This window comes from Pan troglodytes, chromosome 15 (assembly GCF_028858775.2).
Source record: "Pan troglodytes isolate AG18354 chromosome 15, NHGRI_mPanTro3-v2.0_pri, whole genome shotgun sequence".
NCBI lineage: Eukaryota > Metazoa > Chordata > Mammalia > Primates > Hominidae > Pan > Pan troglodytes.
The window spans coordinates 73500791-73510345 of NC_072413.2; positions in this window are offsets into that span (position 1 = coordinate 73500791).

Below are 9555 nucleotides of genomic sequence, written 5' to 3' on the forward strand. Positions count from 1 at the left end.
GATTGAGCTCCTTCAGTAGCCACCCTCAGTCTCATCCATTTGTCCTTTAGAGGGACAGCCTCTGCCTGCTGCCTCCCCGGTGGCATCCCTCATGGGGTGACAGAAGGGAGGAGAAGTCCTGCTTCCCTGTGTCAGTGCCCCCTGAACCCACTGGGCAACCACTCTGGCCGGTTTGAGGCCAAGTTTCAACTCTAGACCTCCCCTGTGTGTGTCTCTCCTGCCCCTCTCAGATGATGCCAGTGTTGGGCTATTGTGATTATTAAATGCCATAGAAGTTTGGATGAGCTGCATCCCAGCAGGTGGTGGGGTCGCAGCCCCTTGGGAGGAGTCCAACCCAACAGCCTCTGATGGCACATTGCAATCTTTGGGGCTCTCACCAGAGAAGCTGGTGCCCATGGAAGCCTAGGATGTGGACACTGGGCTGAGCCCCATAATTCAGAGCCTGGGAAGACAGCCCAGAAGACCTTCCCTGAGTGCTGGCGTTTCTCCCAGCGCAGAATCTTGCATTGTAACCTTTGGTCTCCCAACGAAACGTGGCAAAACAGGCTCCCCTTTCAGTGCAGAGCCTCCATGTGGACTGGGCAGATGTGTCATGAGGAGGAGCTTTCTTAATTTCCTTCAGAACCTGGGTTTTGGTAGCTAACGCTCTGTCTAGCTCTTTCCCACCCCTCTGTTAACGAGAAGAGCAAAGAAGCCGATCTTCACTTCAGATGTTGCAGTCATAAAATATAATTCATTTTTCTTTCATAATTATTATTTTTTCTTTTTTTGAGACACGGTCTCACTCTGTCACCCAGGCTGGAGTGCAGTGGTGCAATCATGGCTCACTGCAGCCTTGACTACCCACACTCAAGCGATCCTCCCACCTCAGCTTCCCAAGGTGTTGGGATTACAGGCATGAGCCATTGCACCTGGCCTTCTTTCACGATCTAAAGACGTAGAACTTTGAGTCCAGCTTTCTTTGCTACTATCTCTGCCAGGGCCTGGCCTCTTGTGGGCAGGCTTTCTTTGAATCAGAGATTTTTATCTCCACCCATGCTCTAGCACTGTGATTTTCCCCAGAAACCCCCACAGAAGGCACATGACTTCTGCCGGCATCTTCTGAATGACATTCAGGGCCAGAACTAGAAAAGCAGAGTTCACGTGCACGGTTCCCATCTCTCAGCAAGGACTTCTCTTCCCCTTTCATTCTCTACTTTCTACTGACCCCAGGCAGTTCCACTTCTCCTTTCTAGTCAGCCCGGTAGAGGTAGCAGGTAGCTGAGCCTGGGGCTGGTGCCAAGGCTGACTTCATGTCCATGCAGGGAAATTGGAGAGGCAGCCATGAATAGAAATTTGAACATCCGTAGCTTTAACCTTGGATGTTTCACCAACCAGGTTCTGTCCCAGCCTTCTACCCATGACAGGGATGGCTCCCTCAGGCTGGTGGGCCACTTGACCCACACTCAAACACCTTCTACCCAGGCAGGCACTGTGAAAGCATGGGACCCACTGGATGTAGGGCAATTGGGAGTGGTGGAGAATGTGGCAAACTAAGGAGAGTGTGCAGCTGTCTGTCGTTCAGTTCTCTCCCATGGTGCCATGTGGGAATTTAGGCCTGGGCTTGCCATGTCTTCCAGTTTGTCAAGAAAAGCCAAAATCAGAATTTCTACATGAAATCTCTCAATTCTTTTTTTCTTCCCTTCCCTTTCTTCCTCCCTCCCTCCTTCCCTCCCTCCCTCCCTCCTTCCCTCCCTCCCTCCCTTCTTTTTTTTCTTTCTTTCTTTCTTCCTTCCTTCCTTCCTTCTTTTTTTCCTTTCTTATTCCTTTCTTCCTTTCTTTCCTCCTTTCTTTTTTTTTCTTTCTTTCTTTCTCTCTTCCTTTCTTCTTTTCTTTCTTTCTTTTGTGACAAGGTCTCGCTCTGTGGCCCAGGCTGGAGTGCAGAGCTGCTGTCATAGCTCACTGCAGCCTCGACCTCCTGGGCTCAAGCAATCCTTCCACCTCAGCCTCCCAAGTAGCTGGGACTACAGGTGCATGCCACCACACCCAGCTATTTTTTTATTTTTGTTTTTTCATTTTTTTGTAGTGAGGGGGTCTCATTATATTGCCCAGATTGATCTTGAACTCTTGGCCTCAAGCCATCCTCTCATTTCAGCCTCCCAAAATGTTGGGATTACAGGTATGAGCCACCACATCCAGCCCATGTGTCTAAATAAAATACTTAAAACATTATAAATCAAGCTTACAAGTTGTTAACAAAACACATTCTTTTCTTCTTCCTTGACAAGGATACTTTCATCACAACCTAAAAGGCCAAGTTTGAACTCAGAATTCTTAGACACTTCAAAATTTTATATTAGCACAAGGTAGTGAGAAAGAAGCAGTACCCGGACTGCAGCTTGCCGCTTTCTTGCCCTCCCCTGGTTCTTCCTGTACCACAGCAGCCTCCAGTTCATGCCGGCGGACATGCCAGCCTGGAAGACCAAATTCCGTCCACATTCACCCCCACAGGACCCATCCCTTGGGTCCAGAGATGCACATACCAGTGGTCTGGTCCACACTCGGGAAGAAGTATCCAGGGAAGAGGCTTCAGCTCCTGGAAGCCAGCCCAGGGCCAGTTACTAAGGGGATTCTGGTGTCCTTGGAATGTTGGGCACAGTCTAAAAGGGGGGACACAGGGTTCTAGGTAGGTGTCTCCTTAGTTCTAAGGACTTTTTGCCCCAACAAAAGGAGCGTAGCAGGAGGAATGGCAGTGCTGGTCCCTGTATTGTGGGGAGTTCAGAGCAGAGACGTCTTTTGTCCAGGTCTGAGGGTGGCACTGCAGAGACCTGCCCATTTGCAACTCTGATCTAGGTCAGCAATATCTCCTGGAAAAGCCCAGGCTACAGGAAGGCCCTGTGTAGCAAGAAATGGACACAAGACAGCGTCAACATCTGTCACATTGAAATGCGGGTTCCTGGAGAATGTTAGTTTCCCCACCTGCCATCCTCTGCATTTATCTCTTACTAGCAGTGTCATTCCCTGAGTGAGTGTCAGAGCAAATTACGAGAAAGCCAGATCTTCAGTCCTCAGGATGAGAAGTGTGGGTGGGGAGAGAAAGGGAGGCAAAGTCAACTCAAAGGTCACGAAGTTGCCGTCTGCTGGACCAAAACTTACCAGCAGTTTATTAATACCTCCAGCCGATGTTACAGTTGTGGCTTTACGGGGAAGGAGGTGAGACCACTGGATGCCCCACTTCTCTTGGGGACAGATAGTCTATCTCTATTTCTCTTCCTTCTTCCCCACGGGTTCAGTGCTCCAAAGCTGCTTGGGAATTCCAAGGGGGAAAAAGGTCTAGTGAACTAAGATCAACACCAACATAGTAAAGATTTAATACTCTTGTTTCTGCCAGAGGGGACTGTCATTTTAAGAGACACCTAGGAGCTCAAGGCTATAGTGAGCTATGATTGCATCACTGCACTCCAACCTGGGCAACAAAGCGAGATGCAAAACCCTGTCTCTAAAACAAAAAAGAGAGATGCCTAGAGAAAGTAACACTTGACCCAAAGGAAAGAGTTTTTATGGTAGCATTTTAGGCTTTGTAGCAAGTGTGCAGAGGAGATATTTAATGGAATTCTTGCCATGGGAATGACATGTGACTGCACTGGCCTCATGTAGATACCAGAGGAGTGGGAGATGGGAATGGGAGGGAAAGAGATGTAGCCCTTCTAAAACTCTTGCGGGTTTGTGTTTTGTTTTTTGTTTTTTGTTTTTGTTTTTTTGACTGAGTCCCACTCTGTTGCCCAAGCTGGAGTGCAGTGGTGCGATCTCGGCTCACTGCAACCTCCACCTCCCAGATTCAAGCAATTCTCCTGTCTCAGCCTCCTGAGTTGCTGGGATTACAAGCACGTGCCACCATGCCCAGATAATTTTTTTTTTTTTTTTTTTTTTTTTTTTGTGGAGATGGTGTTTCACCATATTGGTTAGGCTGGTCTTGAAAAATCTTGTTTTTTAACCACCTGATATGTGATTTAATTTAATCACTTACAGGAAGATAAAATAAAAACCTGATCCTGGTTTGAACAATCTACTGGTAGGTAGAGATGAAGAGCCCCCTTTTAGAGGACTTCAATAGGAAAATTTGCACAAATACCTTTGCTACCCAGGAGGTTTCTTTGGCTTCCTCTGGAAGATTCCTGTAGACAGATTGCTGAGTTTGTCATTGCACCTAGAAACCAAGGCTAGGAGGGGAAGCTGAGACTGATAATTGCCCTCCCAAAGCTATTCTTCCGTTTTTCCTTACTACGGAACTCTTATTTTGTCTAAGATGGCAATATGCCTAGAGAAAAGATTACATATCCCAGATTCCTTTGATGTTTGGGATGGCCATATGGCACAGTTCTGGCCAAAGAGATATGCAAGAATTTGCTAGGTAAGACTTTTATGGGAAAGCTCTTCAAAAGGTGGGGTTGTCTCACTTGGCACATGCCTTTCTCCTCCTTTCTGTCTGGAAGGCAGATGTGATGTTAGAGGTGAAGCAACCATGTACACAAAGGAGGAAGAGATTCTGCATCCCTGGTAATACTGCAGAAGTGTGAAGATGATAGAAGCTCCGGCTGGCCCACCTCTAGACGGCTTCTAAGTGAAAGTGGAAAAGAGTTTATTTGGTTACGTCACCATGAGCTGGGTTTTCTAAGTGCAGCTTAACTCAATTCTGTCTAATGCAGGAGCCAATGGAACAACCAAATAAGGAATTTAAACAATTCCCCTAGCTCAGTGGTTCCTAACTGGGGGTGATCCTCCCCATTCCCCAAGATATTTGACAATGTCTGGAGATATTTTTAGTTGTTACAGCTTGGGAGAGAGGTACTAGTAACATCTAGTGGGAAGAGGCCAGAAATGTTGTTGCTAAGCATGCTGCAATGCACAGGGCAGACCCCACAAACAATAATCCAGCCCAAAACATCAGTAGTACAGAGGTGGAGCACCCCTGCAGCTGGCCTTAGTGCTTCTAGGGCACCAGCCCAACAGCCCACCAACCTACCCTGACACGCTTGTCCATCCCTCTCTCAGAAACAAACCCTGTGTATTGACCAGGCTGAAAAAGCCACGTCCTTCACCGTATCTGGCACTCTCTCTCTAAGCCTTTGCTCATGCATCATTTCCTCTGCCTAGAATCTCCCTCTCACCTTTTCAGGTGGGGACCATGACTCTTCATTTTTTTTTTTTTTTTTTTTGAGATGGAGTCTTGCTCTTGTCACCCAGGCTGGAGTGCCGTGACGCAATCTTGGCTCTCGGCTCACTGCAACCTACACCTCACAGGTTCAAGTAATTCTCCTGCCTCAGTCTCCTGAGTAGTTGGGGCTACAGGTGTCTGCCACCACACCCAGCTTTGCTTTGTGTTAGGAACATTCAAAATCCTCTCTTCTAGCTATTTGAAAACATACAATAAGTTATTGTTAACTGTAGTCACCCATCAGTGCTAAGACACTAGGACTTATTCCTCTCATTTAGCTGTAATTTGGTATTCTTTAACCATCCTCTCATTATTTCGCCCTCCTCTCTGCCCTGCCTTTCCAGCCTCTAGTAACCACTATTCCACACTTTACTTCTATGAGTTCAACTTCTTTAGCTTCTGCATGTGAGTGAGAACATGTGGTGTTTATCTTTCTGTGTCTGGCTTATTTCACTTAACATAATGTCCTCCAGGCTCATCTATGTTGCTGCAAATGACAGGATTTCATTCTTTTTTATGGCTAAATAATATCGCATCGTGTATATGTACCACATTTTATCTGTTCATCTGTTGGTGGATGCTTGGGTTGATTCCATATAGTACTTTGCATTGTTGCTTTTTAATGTGCATAGAAGATAAGGAATACAGGAGTAAAAGAGTTTGGAGGCAAAAATTCAAACTGTGTTTTTCCTCTGCTCTCACACCACTCTGCAATCAACACAGATGACTTCTGTGACCAAATGTGGGGAGTTTTCCCCATACACCAAGCAAGCAATCAGTTCTGCAGCAGACACCAGCTGAGTATCCTCCAATTCAGTTCTGTCACTGTCTGCCTGGAGATAGCATCAGCTCCTACAGGTTGAGAGCTCAATCCCACAAGACTCCAACCAACTTCAGATGCCAGTCGCAAGTCCAGGCATCCAGAACTTCTGGCCACTGGCTTCAAGTTAGGTTCCCACGACCCTCTCTTTGGATTGGACAAATGTGCTAGAATGGCTCAAAGAACTCAGGGAAACACTTACATTTACTGGCTTATTATAAAGGATATTGCAAGGGATACAGATGAGATGCATAGGGTGAGGTATGGGGGAGGGGTGCAGAGCTTCCATTCCCTCCTTGGGTGTGTCATCCTCCAGGAATCTTCTTGTGTTCAGCTATTCAGAAACTCCCCAAACCATATCCTCTTGAGCCTTTTATGGAGACTTCATTGGAGAGCCATGATTGACAATCATGTAGAAATGCAACTGGACAAAAAGGGTCCAATTACATGATCTAGTATGAGTCACATGATCTAATACTAGCAGGCTAAGTAGAGAAACCCAGCAAGATCTGTCTGTGCGATTCTTTTTGGCCTCTCTGTGTAGCATTCCTTCCTTCAGGGTATGCAGCAGGACTGCTTCTGAAATGAGGGTCTTATGACCACAATCAGAAAAGGGGAGGAAGATTAGGGTCCTGCTTTGCACTAGGGAAAGAAGGGCAGAGAAAAGTCAGAGATAAATTTTGTTTTTTAAGGCCTGCCTCTGAGGACTGAAGTGCCCAACATTATTAAAAAAAAAAAAAAAAAAAAGACTGTAACAAGGTGTTATATCACAGAGATAAATAAGACCTCTGTGTTATCCAAACCCAAGATTGGCTGTACTCTTCTTTTGCTTAAAAAACATATATATTTAAATTAATAAAGCTTGGCAAATATAGAGTATAGATACTGAAGTTTGGAGGCCTACAAGCATTCATGAAATTTCATCTTTTCATTTTCTCAATAAAGCATCTCTCTCAATCCATTTGTGTTGCTATAAGAAAATACCTGAGATTGGCCAATTTATACATAAAAAAGATTTATTTGGCTCTATGGTTCTGCTGTCTGGAAAAAATCGGGCACCTGGTGAGGGCCTCAGGGTGCTTCCACTTGTGGTGGAGGTGAAGGGGAGCATGTGTGTGCAGAGATCACACAGTGAGAGAGGAAGCAAGAAAGAGCAAGATGGGAGGGGCTGGGCTCTTTTTAACAATCAACTCTTGTGGGAACTAATAGAGTGAGAACTCACTCAACCCCCACCCCAGGGAGAACATTAATCTATTCATGAGAAGTCTACCCCATGACCAAAACTCCTCCCATTAGCATCCCACCTCTGAGTTTGGAATCAAATTTCAACATGAGGTTTGGTGGGGTAAACATCCAAGCTATAGCAGCATCCATGTGTGGAAAGTTAAGAGCTTTTTTTTTTTTTTTTTTTGAGACATGGTCTTGTTCTGTCACCCAAGCTAGAGTGCATGGCTCACTGCAGCCTCAAACTCCTGGGCTCAAGCAATCCTCCCACCTCAACCTCCTGAATAGCTGGGACTACCAGTGAGTGCCACCATGCCTGGCTAATTTTGTGTGTGTGTGTGTGTGTGTGTGTGTGTGTGTTTTCAATAGAGATAGGGTTTCACCATGTTGCTCAGTCTTGTCTTGAACTCCTGGACTCGAGTGATCCGCCTGCCTCGGCCTCCCAAAGTGCTGGGATTACAGGTGTGAGTCACGGCACACAGCCAAAAGCATCTTATCTTCTTTCTCTATCTTGTGGCATGTGAAGATACTGATACTAAACTTTGCCAATCATCTTGCAACTTGCAGCCATACACATAGGTACCCATTCCTAGGGATCAGCTCTTCATATCTGGGCCATGGGAGCAGTGAAATTAGATTGCGAGTCACATTAGCACCACGTCAATCCTCTCCACCCCAACCGCCATTAGCACATCTTCTCTAAGTGAAGTCAGCATTATTCACATAAACGTTATCCATTGACTACTGGTGCACAGTGTGATTGGGGTTTATGAGTTACTTGGGGTGATTATATGATGAAGACTCAATTCTTAGTGAGGGCGCTGGAGACCTTGCACCCTCTGTCCCCCAGCTCACTTCATATCACCCTCTTTTCCTCTGCACTGGCATCTGTCCCTTCCCCAAATCTCTGCGTGCTCCCTCCAGCCCAAGAGCCTTGCTCATTCTGCTCAGCCCTAACTGAAATGCTCTTACCCTTCTAGTTCATTCATTCCTACCTTTTGTCAAATACCAGCTTGGGGAAATTTTGCTTGATTCCTGGGCTAGATCAGAACTGCAATTTCAAATAGTTTCATAGCACCTCATGCCCTTCCTTTATACCCATTAACACAGACTGAAAATTTACATTTATCTATGTGGTTATTTGGTTAACATTTGTCTCTGTGACTGGACCATCCATTCTATAATGTCAGGGATTGCCAATGTTTTGCTCACCATTGTGTTCTCAGCTCCTTGCACAGTAGCAAAGAGACTACCACAGAGTAGAAATTCAATAAATATTCATTGGCTGAATGAATAAATGGATGGATGGATGGAACACAGTGCCTGCCTTCTAGGAATGTAAAATCCAAGCCAATTATTATTCTGACGATGGAATACAAATGACAAAATAAATATTCAGTTAACATATAAAAAGTAAGAATCAATCAGATATTTTAAGAGCAGGAATCAAGGGAAGGCATGTATTCTTGTGAAGATGGTAGAGATTGGGGATAGAGTCCCAGGTGGGGCTGGAGGAGGCGAGGGCAGTGAACTGTGTCTCCTCAGTCACAGTGTTATCTAGCTTTTAGTCTGTGTCTAGCTGTCACCTATTAGACAGAGGGAAAGACCAGGATCAAAGTAAAAGCAAGTTGGAATCCTGCACAAGGCCCTGTAGAAATAGATTAGCCCCAGTCCACCCTCATCACCTATTTTCTATTACTCCAAATCCTGCTTCCATGGTAATGGAAGCTGGTTGGCCTGCCTTGCTGGTGGTTCATGCCTCTGCACCCTACAAACACGAACACAACCTATGTACTGCTGTAATTGAATACCACAGACTGAGTAATTTACAAAGAAATGAAATTTATTTCTCACAACTCTGGAGGCTGGCCAGTCCAAGAGCATGGCACCAGTATCTGGCCAGGGTCATCCCATGGCAGAAGGGTGGAAGGCAGAAGTGAGCACATGAGACAGAGAGGGGAGCAGACCAAACTCGACCTTTTTATCAGGAACCCACTCCTGCAACAACCAACTCATTCCTGTGATAATGGCGTTAATCTATTCATGAGAGTGGAGCCCTCATGAGCTAATCACCTCTTAAAGGTCCTGCCTCTCAACACTGTTTCAATGGCAATTAAATTTCAGTATGAGTTTTGGAGGGCACATTCAAACCGAAGTGGCTCCAACCCCACATTTTCACTTGGGATTGCCCTAGTGGGGACTCTCTGAGGTGACTGTGCCCCTGAAGCAGATTTCTACTTGAGCTTCCAGGTGATCCATGACATCCTTTGAAATCTAAGCAGAGGAAGCCATGCTTCTATAGCCCTTGCATTTTGCA